Source organism: Pelobates fuscus, chromosome 5, assembly GCF_036172605.1.
Source record: "Pelobates fuscus isolate aPelFus1 chromosome 5, aPelFus1.pri, whole genome shotgun sequence".
NCBI lineage: Eukaryota > Metazoa > Chordata > Amphibia > Anura > Pelobatidae > Pelobates > Pelobates fuscus.
The window spans coordinates 123,218,175-123,240,695 of NC_086321.1; the positions used below are offsets into that span (position 1 = coordinate 123,218,175).

Consider the following 22,521-nt stretch of genomic DNA (forward strand, 5'->3'; position numbering starts at 1 on the left):
CTAAACACAGCAAAAAAAAAAAAAATATATCATTAATGAAACCTGATCCAGGGCTCTCAGGACTTTAGTGTGGCCCGAAAGTTTACCTTCCAACAGGACAATGATCCTAACAACAGCCAACACAACACAAGAGTTGCTTAGGGTGGCGGATGCTGCAATTTATATATACAGTAAAAAGGCAAACATTTTTAATAGAACACCATTTCCACAACACAGCAATGTTTAGATTTGTTTGTTAACCCCTTAAGGACACAACTTCTGGAAAAAAGGGAAGCATGACAAAATATTTCCGTCATCTGTCCTTAAGGGGTTAAATATTAGTATTTGCTTAAAGATCACTCTGCAAATATTGTTGACTGGTCCAGTCAGAGCCTGGACGTTAATCCAACCAAACATCTCTTAAGAAACCGGAAAATAGCTATTCACCAAAAATCCCCATCCAGCTTGGCAGAGCTTGAGAGGATCTGCAGAAATGAATGGCAAAAACTACCCATCGACTTGAGTAAGTCTAAAACATTTATTATATTTTTTTATTTTAAAAAGTGAAAAGATGAAGGGGTCTGAATACACTAAGCCTTACCCTGAAGTCCATGAAGTTCGGTTTACTGGTGTGACTAAATTTAAAAAGGAAAAAGGGAGTACAATTATTAGGGTTATTCACCGTAGTGAGAATTTAAAGTGAATTTAAAATTCAAGGTAAAAATTGTTGAAGTGGAAAAATTATGTCAGACATCTACACTTCCAATGTTGCTGCTTTGGCCTTAAATGTGAAATTCACTTTGAATTCTCATTGTAGTGAATAACAACCTTAAGTTTATACATCATCATCTACTAAAGACATTAACTTATATATCAAATGGCAGCATCAGCATGATAACTGTTCTGTCTGCCCAACACATCATTCAGAGCTGACCCTAATTACAGTGGTCGTCAACTGCAATTTGTTGTAGAATACCCCCAGCTGAAATGGTTTTAGTTAGTTTACATGCCGCTTATGCCCAAATCCAGAAGGAACATGCAGTAGAAAAAAGCATGTTAAAAAGCATTTAGTTATTTATCACACTTCTGTTTGTGTCTATCAGTTGTTAATTTGGCTCTCCTATAGGCGTGATCATATTGTTTATTGTGCGTATTATACTACATAAGAATGCAACATTACACTCTTCAGTATATTCTTTTCTATATTATCACTACCAGTATTTTAGTAATAATAAACAAAACGTAATAATATAGTAGCAGGTTTTTCTCAACTCTTTTGTACTAAATTCCTCATGCCGTGATATTTATGCTCTACTCCATGGCTACCCACTTATGTAAAAAATAACCACAAAAAAAAAAAAAAAAACTACCTCCACAGAAAGCCATAGCACCCCTAACATTAGTCACTGTCAGTGCAGTACCTTCCAAGTGTACCTATGTAGGAGGGACAGTGCCTATTTTGGGGCCATATCCCTCCGTCCCTCTTTTTTTAGGAGCTCATATGGTACCACAGCAATAATACTCACAGTGATGTGTCATTAAACTACACTAAATGTTTTTAGAAATCAGTTTGTATAAATAAGACACATCGTTCTTGTTCTAGATTACATTTTGGTTGTGTAAATTGTTATTAGTAAGTCATCTAAAATTTTTCAGAACAGCCCAGCCCATGGCCACACACCCCAGTCACACCCTTAAAATTAAAGTATATCTCTGACCATTTAACATGTTGAAAGGTCTACCGTTTCAATACAAAAAGCACACAGGGATTGGAGGTAGCATTTCAATAATGCATGAACATACTGCAGGGGTGCATCTGTGACATTACCGTGACATCCACTAGGCATTCCAGCAAAAAGTGTCAGGCATGTATGCTAAGCTCAAGTGCAAGATGACAACCATCAGGATATAACCGCCTAGAATGCAGAAGGAGTGCTTGTGCACTCTATGTATGTCATGGTGTTCAATGAGCAGTTCATTGTCCACTGGAGAATTTTCATTTTTACGGGCCAGAAAATTAAGGGTCCCAAATCGAAGCTGTGCCATCAGGGCACGTGAGCTTGCAATTACTAGTACCAAAACTATGATACAATGAAGAGAGGAAAAAAAAAAAGAATATACAAAACACATATTGTTCTGTCTCTCACTTGTTACAGAGTATGTACGATAGATGTTAATACCACCTACATAGCAACCACAGAATTATGAGAGGTTGATTTGGATCTGCAAGAAATCAAATCTGGTGCCAGACTGAGATTTGAGCAAGTATTACACATGGTGCATTACAGCTGCTCTGTCATCATCTGGGGTCAATTGGTGACATTGCCAGTGGCCCTGGGGTGCAGAGAAGAGTGACTTGTACTTACTTGAACCAGCATGCGCGATAGTACAACAATGAAGTCTATGGAGGATCCTGCGAGATCCTAAATATCCAGTGCCTGTTCCACTCAGCAATCACTAGTGACAGCTGAAGGCTTCAAAAGCTTTGACAAGGCTTGACTTGGTCTTGGAAATAGTCCCTACTTTGTCTTAATATCTCTTATGACTGCCTTGGAAATTGAGTGAAATCCCAAAACAGTCAATGTGAATATTTTATAAAGATTTTATCTTTATGAAATCATCATTGTGTGGTGGCAGTGGGTGATAGAGCCACTTTAACCAACTGTGCTATTTTATAAGCTATGCACATAAGTGTTTTATGCACTGAAACAAGGTAAACCTTCATTACCCAGCTCAGATGTAACCCACTCATATTTGAAGGAAATAGCTGCATAACTAGTTTTCCAAGTATTGCCGAGGAAGATCTATTAATTTTCTCTTTGATACCTATAGTAAAGAATTATATATTGAAATCTTTTTAGCACACGAATGAACAATCAGATTATGTTAATCTGTAAATATGGAGAAAACAAAACATACATTAAATGTGCCGATTACATGCATTGATTATCCAACTACCCTCCTAAATTAAGTTAATTCACTTATTGTATATCACGGTAGCGACATCCAATAGCCACCAGATATCTCAAAGAAATTATTAACGTGTATGTATAATTCAGTCAGAACTATGGCAGGGTACTATTTCTTCTTATAAGATAGATAGCCATAAGTGAGGGTTGGAAAAGCTCCCCCACTCATGGCGATGAATTCCTTCCTCCAGGAGCTGTTGGTGCAATGCAACTTCTCAATATATATTAATGAGAGGCTGATGCAGAGTCAGGCACATGCAGACCTTTACCTGCAATTGAAATACTACCCCATGTACTCTCATCCAACCAGGCTAAAAAGATAAATGTGGAACACTTGCAACTATGTAGCATAGTGCTTCTTGCCAAGAATATTGTCACTGTTCCCAGTGCAGTATTATAGTTCTATGATTTCCTCAACCACTGGAGACACTAACATAGTACCAGTGGAGCACAGGTGGCTGTGCAGATAGCAACACCCCACAATCAGGGATGTCACAAAGCTTATTATGATCTACAGAGGGCTGTAGCCAGGAGGCATGGAAAAATATCAAATCAAAAGTTATTTTCTTAGCGGTTGCAATTTTTCCTTAATTTTTCGCAACTACCCCAAATAAACTCCGCAAGCTGTGCTCTATATAGCTGTTGCTAGCACAACATAATGCAGACAAATGTATTATATCATCATTGCTTCAGAGATTTCTAACAACCAAAATCACTGCAGAAAATAAAGCAAATATTAAAAGAGCAGAAAAATTTACATGAGCTAGTACAAATCAGAATTCATATTGCGGACATTTTACCAGTTCCGTTGAACATATTACAATTATCATACCCACAATCAATTATTTAAATACAAAATCAGCAAGAAAAAAAAAAAAAAAGAAAAAAGAAAATACACAGCAATTGCACAAGGCAAAACATAAATCCTGCTATAAAGAGCTTAGAATCTACCGGTAATATTGTAATTGTACCAAGGTTTGAATATCAAGTGAAATGGAAATTGTATTGATTGGAAAGTGGAAAATCTCATTCATAGTCAATAACCGCTTAATTCATTTAGCATTTTATTAACTCCTTAAGGACCAGTGATTAGGCAAAACCCTCTATAAAATAACAACACGCTGTTAGATATTCCATTGGCTCTTAAATGGTTAAAAAAAAAAAAAAAAACACCACAAAAAGAGGAAGAATAATTATATTATGTATTAAATAGCTCTAACAATCAAACATCATATTTATCCAGCTAGGAGTGGGTTATGGCAGCTGTACTGCTAAAATCCTGTTTCTTGCTGCTGCTGAATTTAACCCCTTAATGCTGCCAGATGGTTGCCCCTGCAGATAAAGACCCACTACCCTCACACTCATAGACAAAGGGACTATCACATCTCATAACAATGCTATGCAGCAAGGATATGCAGACATTCTGTAACATAGGGACAGGGGCTCTTTTGCAGCCAAGTGTATGTTCATATTGCTGGACCTGGTGTAGTGTGGGGAAGGAGCAAGATCCATTGCATTCATTTGAAACCTTCAAGGAACCGAGGATACACCCCATCCCATTACCCCAGCAAAAGGAGTGTGCATCACTAAACCCATCCACTAGACCACCCACCACTAATCCCATCTTGTTATAAGAGAAAGAGGACCTACCGATACAGTGTTAACAGCAAACAAGCAAAAAAGAAAACAAGTTCTGATAACATACTATTGTTAAAATCAGGACAATACGAGAAGCAGAAGGTAAAAGAATTCTATGTAGCATAAACATTGCCAAGTTCAGTCAATCAAAGGCTAACCCACTGAATAGCACTGAAATGAAAACCACCTTAAAATTCTATCACAAATGCAGAGCTTTCATTGCAAGTACCTGGCATAGCTGCCCTAGATTCCACTGGAGTATCTGAGCCCACTACAATGCAAATATATCACAGAAAAACCACAAACAGACTAGTTACCTTATGGAGCGTTAAGCAGTGAAGAAAATTGCAGAGCCAACCCCCCTCTCAGGACAGAGAGACTGTGTGGGATTTTTTTTTTTTTTTTTTTTTGCTCCTCTGCAGGAGCCTCAGTGATGTTTCCTGGAATATAAAGATACAAAAGACCAGAGTACTACAGAGGGACAGGAAGTGTTGCTACACTACATTGCTGTCCAGGTAGTCTGCACAGCTGACAAGTCTCTGGGAAAAGCAGCAAATGCTTGTCTTGGCTCCCTTGCTGAGCAGGCAGTTGTGTGCGCACTCTCCAGGGCTGTGAACACTGGAAGAATCAATACACCTCATCAGCTTAGCTCCTGCCAGTAGCCTTCTGCTGCAGAGCACGCCTGACCAAGCTATGAATGAGCCTCACGCAATACAGGGGAGAGCTTCACATTATTCATTATTGTGCTACTGCCCCTCTGTAGCATTAAGAACAACCAGTTTGCCTAAAAAAATAAATAAATAAAAAAAAGGCATCTTCATTTTATAAGGAATAAAAAACTACTTGAGCTTCCAGCCCTCCACACACATCCCTCTGAGGCAGTTTGTGATTAATTTATGATGAAAAGTAATAAAAAAAAATCTGCATATCTTGCATAGCGTTCATAGTTGAAAACATCTTCAGGGGCCAACCAGAAAAGGACTGTATCTTTTTTATCTAATTGAGGACTCATTTAAATAGTGGTAATTATGTTACAATTAATTGTTATGCTGTTTAATTACAGCTATCCCTCTAAAACAATTGTTCTACCAGATTCTAGGCGGAGTGTGATAATGTCGTGAACATGGTCAAATGGGTGCTTGTAATAAATGTACTGAAATGGGTTAATCGTATTTAATGGGGATCAGAGTAAGCGAAGAATGCCCAAGAATGCGTTATAGCAAGCAACATTCCAAAAAAGATTTTTCAACCGGAAAATTGAAATGGTAATTCAAGTACCCTATATATTACTATTAATTCATCTGACGGTGCCGCTTGTTCATACTCATTAGTATGCTATGTGTTCGTTGCTATATTATTAATCCTACTGTACAAAGATTGTGGGGGAAATCCTTAACAATACACTCCAAAGAAATGTTTATTTCACCAGAAAAAATGGTAGATTCGACAAAGCGCCACCCTACAAGACTCTCATTAGATGTCAATTGTTCCTGGTTTTGTTCCCCTTAGTTAATAAACACCAGAGCCTTGAATTAATACTGTTATATCAGCCTGATGTATTAAAATTATGATTCCACTGACAGTATTATCAAGAAGACTTGTCATTTTTTTTTTAAACTCACATATTTTCATTGTTGATATTGTATGTATATGTTTTGTGTTTGTGTTTTTGTTCTTTTTTTTCCCTTTCACATCCTGATTTCTAGAGTCATATGCTACAATTAATCTTTGACATTTAACTGAGCCAGTGAGCACGATGTAGAATAGATTGTGTGTGGGATGTGTGAATACTATACATTCATTCTCAACATACCTCTGCTTTAATTCTGGCAACACAACATGCATACATTAAATACAAATATATGTTAAGAATAGGAATGCTAAAAACTATACAGATAATTATATTTCAATATGACTTAGATAGCTATGAATTCTCTGTTTTGCCTGTTATATATTACTGATATGCAAGCATGGATTTAAAAAATAATACTTTTTGCATGTAAAGACCTTAAAGGGTACCTCCGGGCACCATAACAACATTCGGAATGAAGTTATGTTGCCAGGATTTAGGGGTTTGTTGAGTCCAAACTTGCTCTGCCTCTCTCCTTCAGTCTTTCTCCAATCAGTTGTTCCCCATTCACAAAACAGTTTTTAGCTATGCAAATATTGATCAACTAACTAACTTATTGTATCTGACTAATATAGATGCCTGTTCTGGGGCAGAGCTAAGCACCAATCTGAAGAACACACCATCTTTGCTTCTTGTGACTACTTGCTTAATTTTTGGCAATTTATATCTCCTATACAAGAGCCTTGAGTTTTAAGTTGGCATCATTGCATTCCCTTTTTGGAGACCAATCTTGGGATAGTTTTTTTTAAGCGACCATTTGTGGCATTTACTACCTGATGCCTACGATATTAGGGACTAAAGTCATAGCTTCCCCCCTTGCTTTGATATTTACCCTGTATGTTCCTTTGCATTGTGGGATTAGTGATGTCGCGAACATAAAATTTTCGGTTCGCAAACGCGAACTTCCGCAAATGTTCGCGAACCGCCATAGACTTCAATGGGCAGGCGAATTTTAAAACCCACAGGGACTCTTTCTGGCCACAATAGTGATGGAAAAGTTGTTTCAAGGGGACTAACACCTGGACTGTGGCATGCCGGAGGGGGATCCATGGCAAAACTCCCATGGAAAATTACACAGTTGATGCAGAGTCTGGTTTTAATCCATAAAGGGCATAAATCACCTAACATTCCTAAATCACAATGGATATGGATTGACACCTGACATATGACATATTGACACCTTGACATATGGATTGACACCTGTCCTCAGAGACCCTGATACACACTGACACAGAGCAGAATAGGGACTGTTCCCCCTACATAGGGTCACTTGGCAGATATGGATTGACACCTGTCCTCAGGGACCCTGATACACACTGACACAGAGCAGAATAGGGACTGTTCCCCCTACATAGGGTCACTTGGCAGATATGGATTGACACCTGTCCTCAGGGACCCTGATACACACTGACACAGAGCAGAATAGGGACTGTTCCCCCTACATAGGGTCACTTGGCAGATATGGATTGACACCTGTCCTCAGGGACCCTGATACACACTGACACAGAGCAGAATAGGGACTGTTCCCCCTACATAGGGTCACTTGGCAGATATGTATTGACACCTGTCCTCAGAGACCCTAATACACACTGACACAGAGCAGAATAGGGACTGTTCCCCCTACATAGGGTCACTTGGCAGATATGGATTGACACCTGTCCTCAGGGACCCTGATACACACTGACACAGAGCAGAATAGGGACTGTTCCCCCTACATAGGGTCACTTGGCAGATATGTATTGACACCTGTCCTCAGAGACCCTGATACACACTGACACAGAGCAGAATAGGGACTGTTCCCCCTACATAGGGTCACTTGGCAGATATGATTGACACCTGTCCTCAGAGACCCTGATACACACTGACACAGAGCAGAATAGGGAATATTCACTAAATGCCAAACATTGTTATACAGGGGAATATTCAGTAAATAAGGATAAGGGGGGGACCTACTGTCCTCCCCCGCAGCCCCAACCCCTGCGCGGTGGGTGGGGGCCATAAAAATAATGAGGTGGGGGACCTACTGTAGGATGTTGTATCGATCAGGTAGTGTAAGGGTTACGCCCGCTTCACAGTGATAGACCAAACTCCCCGTTTAATGCACCGCAAACAACCACAAACAGTCCATTTGTACAAGCGCAAACTCCCTATTTGCACGAGGTTGCATACCAAGCTAGCCATGTCCCGTTCCTTGTCCTCACTGATGTCATTGAAGGTCTCTTCCTCCACCCAGCCACGTACAACACCAAGGGACCCCGAAAGGTGACAACAAGCCCCCTGGGATGCCTGCTGTGTTTGGTCTTCCACCTCCTCAAACCCACCTTCCTCCTCTGACTCCTCTTCTTCAGACTCCTCTCTCTGCGTTGCCTCTCTCTGCGTTATTATAAGGTGTGTTAAATAGTACTATTCTTATCAGTTTAATCCCTGTTACAAGTAGAGGACTATTTCCTTGTTTCGCCAAACCCCTTCAAAGATGGAAAAAGCGGTATGAGTGGAAGAAACAAGGAAATGTGGTCAGGTGGTGGTGCCAGTCCCAGCGAGGGCTTGTACCCAGGTATGCTAATAAACTGGAAAAAGAAAAAATCTCCCAAGAGGGAGATCTAAAACTGGCATAGGAAGAGGTTAGACAACTATAATAAAGTGGTACCTACAAATCCTAGTGAGCATAGGTGTATAATAGAGGGAGAAAGGGAAAGCAGAGTAATGCTTCCTAATACTGTGGTTAGTACCCTTTGTTAAAGTAAATTGAGTAATGGACAAAAGTCTTTATTGTATCATGTATAAATAACAAAGGGATACTATACTCATTCCCCTATAGTGGCTAATTGTGTAATAATAGTAATACTATTACCTATTATATAATATTGCCAGGGGCAAGGAAATTCCCTCTAAATAGATGGGTATAGGCAGAGAGTTTGGAGACCGGAGTGATGCTGTCATAAAAAGTGTCAATAAGGTGATATAAAGTTAAATGTATCACAGACACACAGCCACCCTTTCTCTTAGCTAGTTTCCAGAAATGCTGGATAGGTAGAAGGGCTATAAAGACTCAGAGAGGTCTAAGAAGAATCCTCTAAACAAGCCCTAATCTCCTTAAACACCTTCAAGGGTGTTCTTAGCTAAAGCTCAATCTAAACGTTTAGATGACTGCCTGATTTCCCATCACAGATGCTGGCTAGGAATAACACTGTGCAAGACAACGAGTGGGTCTAAGTGCCCATAGTGCAGTAAAGTGTCCCTAGTGAAGTGAAAAAGAGAATAACGAGCTGGCGCCCAAGAGAATAAGGGGCTGGCGCCCTATCACGGGACGTGTATATGGCATCGATTTTAGGAACCGGGAGATGGAAAAAGATGCTTGGTCGGTCCTCCTACTTCAAATTTGGGGCACTGTGCGTGCAATCTAATGAGCCACCAGATAGGAGTGGTGTGTTAAGTAGTACTATTCCTATCAGTTTTATCCCTGTTATGTGCCTTTTTTTTTGTTTGGTTTTTGAAGCCACAGTGCAGCACCAGACACCTGAAAAATTAGGCATGTACTCATGCCTGAAAAATTAGGTATTGTTGCAGCTGCTGCTCTAGCAGCGGCCCGAAAAATTGATGTTTGTTTCCCTAGTTGGTGGCGGATAAGTCACGCAAGTCAACCGGCATTCAGAGCTAAAATACAGCAGCGTGTGGAACCATTTTTAGCCCAAGGCAGCTCATCTCATCAGGCCTTTTTTAGTCGAATGTATCGCCCACTGTCAGTCCCTTCGGGATCCATCCCTCATTCATCTTAATAAAGGTGAGGTAATCTAGACTTTTTGACATCACCCTTATACGCTGTGTAAAGCATACTTTTTAATTTATTTTGCAAATGCTGCATCCTTTCCGACTTGTTGTACTTTGGTAACATTTCAGCCACTTTCTGCTTAAACCGGGGGTCTAGTAGCGTGGACACCCAGTACAGGTCATTCTCCTTCAGCCTTTTTATACGAGGGTCCCTCAACAGGCACGACAGCATGAAAGACCCCATTTGCACAAGGTTGGATGCCAAGCTACTCATTTCCCGTTCCTCCTCCTTAGTGATCTCAATGAAGGTATGTTCTTCCCCCCAGCCACGTACAACACCACGGGTACCAGATAGGTGACAACGAGCACCCTGGGATGCCTGTTGTCATTGGTCTTCCTCCTCCTCCTCAAAGGCACATTCTACTCTGACTCCTCTTCCTCACAATCCTCTTCCAGCGTTGCCGCAGGTCCAGCAAGCGATGCTGATAAGGCTGTTTCTGGTGGTGATGGTGACCCCAACTCTTCCTCTTCACGCTCATCTACGGCCTGATCCAGCACTCTTCGCAGGGCACGCTCCAGGAAACAAATGGTATGATGTCGCTGATGGTGCCTTCGGTGCGACTGACTAGGTTTGTCACCTCCTCAAAAGCACGCATGAGCCTACAGGCATTACGCATGAGCGTCCAGTAACGTGGCAAAAAAATTCCCAGCTCCCCAGAGGCTGTCCTAGCACCCCGGTCATACAAATATTCATTAACATCTTTTTCTTGTTGGAGCAGGCGGTCGAACATTAGGAGTGTTGAATTCCAACGTGTTGGGCTGTCGCAAATCAAGCGCCTCACTGGCATGTTGTTTCGCCGCTGGATATCGGAAAAGTGCGCCATGGCCATGTAGGAATGCCTGAAATGGCCACACACCTTCCTGGCCTGCTTCAGGACGTCCTGTAAGCCTGTGTACTTATGCACAAAGCATTGTACGATCAGATTACACACATGTGCCATGCACGGCACATGTGTCAACTTGCCCAACTTCAATGCCGCCAACAAATTTGTTCCGTTGTCACAAACCACTTTGCCGATCTCCAGTTGCTGCGGAGTCAGCCACTTTTCCACCTGTGCGTTCAGGGCGGACAGGAGTGCTTGTCCGATGTGACTCTCTGCTTTCAAGCAAGTCAAACTCAAGACGGCGTGACACTGCCGTATCCGGGATGTGGAATAGTACCTGGGGAGCTGGGGGGGTGCCGTTGATGTGGAGCAAGACGCAGCAGCAGAAGAGGACTCAGCCGAGGAGGTTATGGAAGAGGATGGAGTATGAGGAGTAGAGGAGGTGGCAGCAGGCCTGCCTGCAAGTCGTGGCGGTGTCACCAACTCCTCTGCAGAGCCACGCATTCCATGCTTGGCAGCCGTCAGCAGGTTTACCCAATGCGCAGTGTAGGTGATATACCTAGAAATAAAGCAAGATATACCTATACCTAAAAAATACAAAAGAAAGTACGCTCATAGGGGATTAACGTTCATATAATGAAGTGCCCCTTATTTATGTGTCACACTCACAAGATTATGGTTGTTTTCAAGCCCATCAAAATATGTAGACTCTCATGGATCTCTCGTTGTTGAAGTGATGGACATTACATGCAAAAGATGAAAGATAGCATAGTATGAAAGCATAGTTTGAAAAAGTATAAATTGGCTTTAATGTTTGCACTTACAGCATAAAAGATGTAAAAAGGCCCATCAATACAAATCTGTCGTCCAGACAATGTAGAGAACGAAATCCTTGTGGAAATCTCAGGCAAGATAACAAAGAAATATGTAAAATCAAGTAAAATCAAATTAGATAAAAAGTCCAGCAAATAACTCTACGCGTTTCGTCTGTATTGACAGACTTCCTCAGGAGTGATGAAATGCTTCAAACCTTCTGGGTACTTTGTCCTCCATTTATAGGTCGTCCCGCCGTTTTTTTCCCGGATCAATTTTCCCCCATCAGCTGTCTCTGATCTACTTTATTGTAGTCCGTGATAGTTTTCCATATATGGAGTTCCGGAGCGTCTCCGTGGAACGCACATGCGTTCCACCAACCCGGAAGCATCCACATCCATTTCAGCTGTGCGGAAGTAGTCGGCTGTGCGGACGCAATGCATCCCGCTGGAAGGCACGTGCGTTCCATTTCGCCCCCACGAAGATTGAGCAATCATCATAAAATAAAAATAAACGAAAATACATAGTATTAGTAATTCATTCGGAGCACTGTTATTATTAACCAATCAAGGGGTATATATTAAAACTAGGATCACACTCTGAGATGTGTTCCAGAGAGATAAGACACTCATGGCTTTTCATGATCTTAAAGTGATATCTGCATAAAAACTTATCACATATAGTGATTCAATATTGGTTAGTCACATCCATTATTCACAATCTATTTGTGAGAGGCATCATCCATGTATAATTAGAAGATGTCCAAAGTTAAATAAGATAAATAAGATAGAACATCATAACATAACAACAAGATTCAAGTGAGGTACAAAAGTAAAAATAAGCATAAGCATAAACGTAAAAGATAGATCTTACCTAAAAGACACTAAACATCTTTTACAAGAACTAGAATCCATCGAATGGCAGAAAGATTACATCTGGATTACTCTGGATGTGAGCTCTTTGTATTCAGTGATAGACCACAATCAAGGACTAGAAGCAGTAAAACAGAATCTAGAGGGAGATGACACTGTGGATTCTGACTTTAGGTTGTTTTTACTTGAGGCTATTGGGTTTATTCTGACACATAATTTCTTTATGTTCAATTACGATTTTTTTCTACAGATCAAGGGTACGGCTATGGGCACCAGGTTTGCCCCTAGTTATGCCAACATATTTATGGACTATTGGGAGAGGGCCTTCATTTGGGCCGATAGTCCGTTTGGGGCAAACCTGGTGCTCTGGCGTCGGTACATCGATGACATCCTTGTAATCTGGAAAGGATCTGATGAACAATTGGAAAACTTTTTCTCATACTTAAATAATAACACACTCTCATTGGTGTTCACACCCATTTTCAACCACACAACTATAGATTTTCTGGATTTGACGATCTTTATTGAAGATCTAAAGATTAGAACTAAAACATACTTCAAGCCTACGGATATGAACAGTTTCATTCAATCGGATAGTGGACACCATCCCAAGTGGCTCACAGGAGTACCAAAGAGCCAGTACACCAGATTGAGACGAAACTGTTCAGATGAGAATCTATATATAGAACAGGCAGATTTCCTGACTAGAAAATTTGTAGAAAAGGGTTACAAGAAGGACCAACTACAAACTGAAGTACAAAAGATTAGAAACATCCACAGGGGAGACCTCCTGGTGGATAAACACAAAAAATCACCCAACAAAAAGAATCCCTTTGAATTTTCATTTAATACACAGTATAATTCAAAAGCCTTTTACATCAATAAAATAATTAAAAAACATTGATCCATTCTACAACAGGACGAATTTTTGAGATGTCAACTACCAGACATCCCGAAAGTCATCTATAAAAAAGGGAGAAACTTTTCAACTCACTTAACACCTAGTTTATTTAAACCGCTCAACAAAACTAAGGAGGAAAAGAGTAGTAGAAAAGGTTTTTTTACATGTGGAAAATGTAAAGCTTGCAGATCCATGCCCTGTCACGTCTCAGCCCTTAAAAGCACAACAACGGGAGAGGAATTCAAAATCAAGGGACATGTTACATGCATATCCACTAACGTAGTATACCTCCGCAGTTGCGGTTGCGGGGCACAATATGCGGGGAGAACAGGACGAAAAGCAAAAATACGCTTTTTGGAACACCTAAACAATATAAAGAAGGGGGTTAGGAACCACTCAGTCCCCACACATTGCAATACATGCCCAGCGTTTAAAACCCACAATCTATCTTGGGTTGTCATTGAACGGGTGAATCTGGATGTAAGAGGAGGGGATATTACGAACAAACTCAGACAGAGGGAGGGATTCTGGATCCATAAGCTGAAAACACTTCAGCCCTTAGGGCTGAATGTGGATTTTGATTTTGTTTGCTTTTTATAATATATTTTTTAATTTTTTAATTTTTTCTTAATTTTTTCTACATTTTTTCTAAATTTTCTTTAATTTTTTCTAACCTTTATTTATTTATATTTATTGATTTTTATTTTTAATTTTATTTTAATTTTATTTTTATTTTTATTTGTATTTTTAATTAAATTTTTATTTTTAATTTTATTTTTATTTTAATTTTATTTTTACATAGTTACATAGTTAGATAGCTGAAAAGAGACTTGCGTCCATCAAGTTCAGCCTTCCTCACACCTGTTTTTTGCTGTTGATCCAAAAGGCAAAAAAAAAAACCCCGTTTGATGCACAATTTTGCAACAAGCTAGGACAAAAAATTCCTTCTTGACCCCAGAATGGCAGTCAGATTTATCCTTGAATCAAGCAGTTATTACCCTACATTGAAAGATTATATCCTTGAATATTCTGTCTTTGCAAGTATGCATATAGTAGCTGTTTGAACATCTGTATGGACTCTGATAAAACCACTTCTTCAGGCAGAGAATTCCACATCCTGATTGTTCTTACAGTAAAAAAACCTTTCCTTTGCCTTAGACGAAATCTTCTTTCTTCCAGTCTAAACGCATGGCCTCGTGTCCTATGTAAAGTCCGGTTTGTGAATAGATTTCCACACAATGGTTTGTATTGGCCCCGAATATATTTGTATAATGTTATCATATCCCCTCTCAGGCGACGTTTTTCTAAACTAAATAGGTTTAAATTTGTTAACCTTTCTTCATAGCTGATATGTTCCATTCCTTTTATTAATTTTGTAGCTCGCCTCTGCACTTTTTCTAGTGCCATGATATCCTTCTTTAGAACAGGTGCCCAAAATTGCACAGCATATTCAATATGTGGTCTTACCAGTGATTTATAGAGAGGCAAAATGATATTCTCGTCCCGAGAATGAATGCCCTTTTTCATGCATGACAATACCTTACTGGCCTTAGCCACTGCTGATTGACATTGCACATTGTTGCATAGTTTGTTGTCTATAACAATTCCCAAGTCCTTTTCGTGTGTTGTTATCCCTAATTCACTTCCATTAAGGGTATACGTTGCTTGTGTATTCTTTACGCCGAAGTGCATAACTTTGCATTTTTCAACATTAAATTTCATCTGCCATTTGAGTGCCCAGTCCTCCAGTCTATCTAAATCCTTCTGAAGCAAAGTAATATCTTGCTCACATTGTATTATTTTACAAAGTTTTGTGTCATCTGCAAACACTGAAACATGACTTTCAATGCTGTCTTCAAGATCATTTATAAAAATGTTAAATAGAAGGGGTCCCAGAACAGACCCCTGAGGGACACCACTTGCCACCTCTGTCCAGCTTGAAAATTTACCATTAACGACAACTCTTTGTATTCTGTTTTTAAGCCAATGTTCTACCCAAGAACAAGCATCTTCATCGAGACCGATTTCCTTGAGTTTGAACACTAATCTTTTGTGTGGAATTTTTATTTTTATTTTTATCTTTATTTTTATTTTTACTAGGCTTATCTTGTATTCCAGAATCCCTCTCTCTGCTTCTCTTCACTATGCACTCATTCCAGATGTTGTATTCTATCTTTTACGTTTATGCTTATGCTTATTTTTACCTTTGTACCTCACTTGAATCTTGTTGTTATGTTATGATGTTCTATCTTATTTATCTTATTTAACTTTGGACATCTTCTAATTATACATGGATGATGCCTCTCACAAATAGATTGTGAATAATGGATGTGACTAACCAATATTGAATCACTATATGTGATAAGTTTTTATGCAGATATCACTTTAAGATCATGAAAAGCCATGAGTGTCTTATCTCTCTGGAACACATCTCAGAGTGTGATCCTAGTTTTAATATATACCCTTTGATTGGTTAATAATAACAGTGCTCCGAATGAATTACTAATACTATGTATTTTCGTTTATTTTTATTTTATGATGATTGCTCAATCTTCGTGGGGGCGAAATGGAACGCACGTGCGTTCCAGCGGGATGCATTGCGTCCGCACAGCCGACTACTTCCGCACAGCTGAAATGGATGTGGATGCTTCCGGGTTGGTGGAACGCATGTGCGTTCCACGGAGACGCTCCGGAACTCCATATATGGAAAACTATCACGGACTACAATAAAGTAGATCAGAGACAGCTGATGGGGGAAAATTGATCCGGGAAAAAAACGGCGGGACGACCTATAAATGGAGGACAAAGTACCCAGAAGGTTTGAAGCATTTCATCACTCCTGAGGAAGTCTGTCAATACAGACGAAACGCGTAGAGTTATTTGCTGGACTTTTTATCTAATTTGATTTTACTTGATTTTACATATTTCTTTGTTATCTTGCCTGAGATTTCCACAAGGATTTCGTTCTCTACATTGTCTGGACGACAGATTTGTATTGATGGGCCTTTTTACATCTTTTATGCTGTAAGTGCAAACATTAAAGCCAATTTATACTTTTTCAAACTATGCTTTCATACTATGCTATCTTTCATCTTTTGCATGTAATGTCCATCACTTCAACAACGAGAGATCCATGAGAGTCTACATATTTTGATGGGCTTGAAAACAACCATAATCTTGTGAGTGTGACACATAAATAAGGGGCACTTCATTATATATAACCAAATAGAAAACGTAGATTCACCCCCTAGTGGATAGAACACACTCTTAGTGGGCAATAGTGGACAGTAGAAACAATTACCCTTGAACTAAATGTACAGCAGATAAGGACTCCTCCAGGTCCTCAATATATATGGAAAAAACAATGGATCTACAATAAAATAATAACAGGAACAAACATAGCGTAATACTGTAAATTTATAAACAAGAGTGGAAGTATATATAATGATTCACACTCACAAACCAAAATTGATTGTAGGCATATCTCATAGAGCGATGGATGTCTCAGGATAAGTAAGTCATCATATGGTACATGGAAGGGAATAAAAAAACAAAATAGTGCAGAGTATCTTAGTAAAAAGTTATACTTTAATGATAAGGCACACTTACAATGTTGTAGTGGCAAGTAGGCATATAAAGTCAGCCGGTCTCAGGATCACAGGGTAACTTGCAGGATCAACTTAAACCAGTCGAAATAGTAAAAACAAAATTAAATAAAACAGCCTAATATAGACAATAAAACTCTAACACTATTAATAAGCCCTACGCGTTTCGTTCAAACGTCCTTGAACTTCCTCAGGGGCAAAAGCGTCCTTCTGTGTGCAGATACAGTCTTCCATATGATGCCGGTTGCTCTTTTCAATCCATCCGGTTTGGCGCGCCCGGGAGATCATCCAATCACTCGCTCGCTTCCGGGTTCGTCTGTCCATAGTACTTCCGGGTGCGAGCCAATGACGCAACCGGATATGCGTCTCACCTCTCTCTTCCGGATTTTCATGCGTTCCACCTGATATGCGTTCCACCGCTCGGGCGGAAAAATAGTCACAAATAAAGAAATCATTTAATGCATATGTATGACAATAACAGTTATAACTCATAAGTGTTCTCTAAGGGATGGATCCCTTGCAGTTATTACTAGACCTTTGAAACATGTATATCTGGCCGATGGTCATAATACATAATAATACACTCCAGGGAATAAATCCCTCACATTTATTGATAAAAATACACAATATAATCAACAGATAGAATAAAGATATGTTTACTTCAAAAATTATATAGCACGGGGGCGGGGCCTGACAGCCAAGATGGCAGGACGCACATTTTGAGAGCTCCTGCTACGAGGGGCAAAAGTGTGAAACTATCGAGGTGACTAACGATGCAAACGGCAAGCGGTACCAGGATCCGGACGCAGAACAACACAGCGAACACAACGGTACCAGTCCGGCACCGGAGCGCTGCAGACGCACTTAAACTGAACTCGAGGCCTACTCCAGAGCGGGAGCTGAGACCAGAGAGAAACGGCCAACACACTCACAGGCATAAGCAGAAGCCTACTCCAGCCCTGCTGCCCCCCCCCCCCCCCCCCTGGACCGGTGGGGGTCATCCCGGTCCTCGCTGGGGACGATTACCCCCACCTACTTTCCTGACCAAGCGGCGAAACCCCCAAGTAAACGGGACCCACAAGGCCCACCTAAAATGGCGGCACGGACGAAGCCGGTGACCAAGCATGCATCCATTAAACCGCCCAAGTATACACTGGACTTTATCGACAGGATGCGTATGTACCTATGGGTGAAGCTCAAACGGCAGCAACAACCCTACAAGCAGGCAATGAGAGAGGTGGTGGCGTGGATCCGCCCGACTATCCGGCGCGAAATACACTGGAATCCCTCTAGCACCTTCAGAGCACCCTCCAGATCAGAACGGAGTCGCGGCTCGCTAAGGCGGGAAACAGTGCCGGGGTCCCCACACGACGACACTCACGACTTCAAACCGTTAAGCGGGACCCGACCCACCTCACACTCACCGGTCCCAGAGCCCATCAACCAGCGAAGCACAACCTGGCACACAAATAAGCACCAAGCTAGCTGTGAAGCGGATCGAGATACACAAAGAATGCAAGCGGACAGAAGACACCGGCGAGGAGGGCCCTCCAGGCACACCAGGGAGAGATCCGGGATGGGACACCCACTCAACCGAAGGCACATCACACAGTCGGTACCACAACGAGCCCCCCCAGTGACAGCTCCCACCAGCCGACTTAATGTAAGCTGGGAAAGCCTGCTGCGTGACACAGCACTTCTCCCCAAGGCGGTGGCTGAGCACCGTGCCGTTGCTCTGAGGCATGCCCAGGGGGACACCAGACAAGCAAAGTGGCACCTGCTCGGATCAGGCCCGAAAGCAAGCGAGCCGTGGGGTGACAATGGAGAGGGACTGAAGCATCCACCCACAAGCAACCGCCCTTCCCTGGGCATTGGCTGAACTTTCTAACTTTTGGACTGCATCAGAGCCGCCAGGTTTATTAGACCCAACAGCTTCTATACACTCCCTAATGCCACTTAACTTACCTATAATATGAAAAATGTACACAATTGTGCAGCCATTATGCCTTTAGTATCTCCCCTCTGTTGTTGCAGTCCCTGCACACCATCCTTCTTATTTGTTTAGTTATTCTGCTCATTATTTAATCTATTATTTAGACCTATGCCTTGCTCAATCAGCTTTTATTATTGCGAATACCCTAGCATGACCTACCTACCCTTGATACGGTTGGGGGGTCAATACAATATACGCTGTTGTGGGGTGTGTGAAAACTTTGCGGTTTTATTTTACTTTACTTTATTAGAGTTAAACATATTTTGACAACATAACCAATTAGTCATGCATGCTAGCCTATGCCGCGCTTACTTAACTTACCTACACATAGCGACTAATCTCAGCCTACACCACACAAACTAAATACCCACCAAACTTCAGTTTACCTATCAGAGGTATATATTTTATTAAAGACACGGAGGCTCCTATTATGCTTCTCTTTCTTTTATTTTCCCTCAGCAGCGAAGAGAGAAATGAGTGAAAAGAGAAAAAACATATCATTAACATATATACATATTCAACATATTCCACAGTGCTACATAAGGGAACCTCCCCCTTTCAGTATATAAGGTGTAGCACTCTCTTCCTCTTCCTCTTTCTTCGCTGCTCCCTCAGACCAGCTAAGTACATTTTATTGACTATATCATTCTGCTGTCATTTATACCTACACTGCCTGCAGTTTTTCTGCAGGGCTTGTTTTATGTTTAATTTATTCCTATATATACTACTTATTCTATCCTTTGGGGGTGGGCTCTTGCCCCTCTTCACCCTGGGCTGTTTTTGACCCGACCCGTTTTCACCCGGGTCCCTGGGCTCTTCTGTGCCCCTGGCTATCTCCCCACCCCACCCTTGTCGTTTTCGGCACCCTTAGAATCCCGCCAACGTTGTTCCCCGGCGGTTTCTCATCTTCTCCGGTTCCGCCGCGGGCGCGTTCTGCGCATGCGCGGACACTCGCGGCGGCCATTTTCTTGGTTTCCTGTCGCCGATAGTGCCGGCGGCCATTTTAAGCCTCATTACTCGGCGTTTTTTGCTCCGAGGAGGCTGCTTGATCCCTGCTCCTGCTCCTACCGGGTATTTTCTCTCCTGCTCTGTCCTTTGTGCGTGGGTTAAGCAATCCAGCACCTGTCTCTGTCCTTTAGCCTTAGACATTACCTACTTAGTTTGTGATTATGCAGTCTGCCTGTGGTGACTTGAGTCCCCACCCTGTCCCCCCTAGGGGTACCACAGCATCTGATTCCCAGGCTGACTCCAACCTTATAGGCTCTGAGGAGTTCCAAACCCTCCTGGACACCACTATGTCCACCTCCATTAACAAGGCCATTTCCTCGGCCATGGGAGCTATGTCCTCTAGTATCTCCCTGTCCATCTCTCAGGCCCTTAGGCAGGCCCTCCCCGCCCAGTCTGGCACAGGACCCTCTCCCAGCTCCCCTGAAGGGACTAGCCCAGGGCGCAAGGCGCCTGCCAAACGCAAACACGCTGCTGACCCTCCCCACACCCAGGTAAAGCCTGGTTTGAATGACACGCCTCAGGCTGTCGATGATGGCGCGCAACAACCGCGCAGTAGAGCTACTGGCCGGGCTACGGCGGCCAGAGAATGAAAACGGGCACGTGCCCATGATTTATTGTCCGATTCGGACGAGGATGGGGACGAGGAGTCAGACAACCAGTTCTCGGATCCCTACGGGGACGAGGTTTCAGGGGACGATGACCTCCCAGGGTCACAATTCCCTTCCAGGCCAACCCAGGCCAAAACCCTTTCAGGGGCCCATGATGCAGAGCTAACCTCTGACGATAAGGATGCCCTGGCTTTTGACCCAGACAACCTCAGGCACCCTCGCTCCGCGGAATGGGAGCCTGCGACCCATATAGCCCGATACCTGGCCCTTAGGGTCCGGAAATCCCTCTCACAGGAGGGTCGGAACAAGCTGAGGGCGGAATGCCCCCGCCCGATCATACCCGATGCGGTAGCCAAGACCCCTGAGGTAGACCCCCAGATTGTACAATTTCTGGGCAAGTCGGGTTGGAAACCCAAAAAGGGCCTGGACTACTCCATGCGTAACTGTCAGGACAAGTTCCTTGACACCCTGGGCCCGGTCACCAAATTGTATGAGCTGCTAGAGACGGCTCAGTCTAGTGGGGCTCCAGTAGACTTTGAGGTGGCGTTCGGCTGGCTCCAACGCCTAATTTGTATGATAGGCAACGCCAACACGGCTATGTCAACGGAGCGCAGGAAAGCCATCCTGCTTAAGATTGAGCCCAAGCTCGCAAGCATGGCCTCCAATGAGCCCGGTGCCTCCGCAAAAGGCCTTCTATTTGGAGAGTCCTTCGTAAAGGACCTGGGGTCTTACGTTAAGACATTCACGGCTTTGGACAAGGCCCAATCCTCCATTAAGCGGGTATTTAGCCCAAAGGTTTTTGGCGGGGCCGGTAGAGGTAGGAGCCGTCTACCCGGCCGCAACCCCCGGGGTTTCTCAAGATCGGGCAGAGGCTCCTTCAACCAACAGAGACCGACCCAGGAACGGTCCTTCACCCCATTCTTCCCCTCACGAGGACGGGCTTGGCATACCCGCGGCAGTCAAGGAGCACCCACGGGAAAACGCCCTTATGGTGAGTACCATGTTTCCCCGTTTCTTCCCATATACAGGTAGGGGGCAGACTGACCCGGTTCACCCGGGCATGGTCACTTATCACGTCAGACAGTTGGGTGTTACAGACGATAGAGGGCTACCACCTAGAACTGACCGCTTCCCCCATTCAGACCTCTCCCCCAAGGGCGATTCACATGCCATCTGCACACTTAGATCTCATCTCTACGGAGATCAGGGAATTACAGGCCAAGAAGGCCATAGAAGAAGTCCCTCTAGACACACCGGGTTTCGTAAGCAACCTTTTTCTAGTGCCCAAAAAAGGAGGCGGGGTACGCCCGGTTATCAACCTACGGCCCCTGAATGCCTTCATACAATACCGGCACTTCTAGATGGAGGGCATTCATTGCCTCAGAGACCTGCTCCTACCCGGAGACTGGATGGTCAAATTAGATTTGCAAGATGCTTACCTAACGATCCCAGTAGCCTCAATTCACAGGAACCTACTCCAGTTCTGCTGGGAAGGCAAGAAGTGGCGTTTCACATGCCTACCTTTCGGTCTGTCCTCCGCCCCATGGTGTTTCACGAAAGTACTAAAACCAGTGGTGGCCTTCCTCAGATTGCACGGAGTCCGCCTTATCATTTACCTGGACGACATCCTCATACTCTCCGGGACTCGATCCCTCTTACTAGAACACTTGGGGTGGGCCCTACACCTCATACAGAACCTAGGCTTCCTTGTAAACTGGAAGAAGTCGGTTCTGATCCCCTCTCAACAAATGGAATTCCTCGGATTCCGTATCGACTCTGTACTACAAGTTCTCTGCCTCCCAGCGGAGAAGATGTCCAACATCAAGAGGGAAATACGGAAACTTATGCAACGG

At 42.6% G+C, this 22,521-nt stretch overlaps 1 protein-coding gene across 2 annotated transcripts in view; it reads right to left on the minus strand.

The window, feature by feature from the left end:
* RPH3A (rabphilin 3A) overlaps positions 1–5,265 on the minus strand; it is a 231,665-nt gene extending 226,400 nt beyond the window's left edge. For both annotated transcript variants that reach the window (XM_063454214.1, XM_063454213.1), the window contains exon 1: positions 4,904–5,265. The gene's annotated coding sequence lies outside the window, so the exon portion shown is untranslated. The remainder of the gene's footprint in view (positions 1–4,903) is intronic.
* Between the last annotated feature and the right edge of the window lie 17,256 nt (positions 5,266–22,521).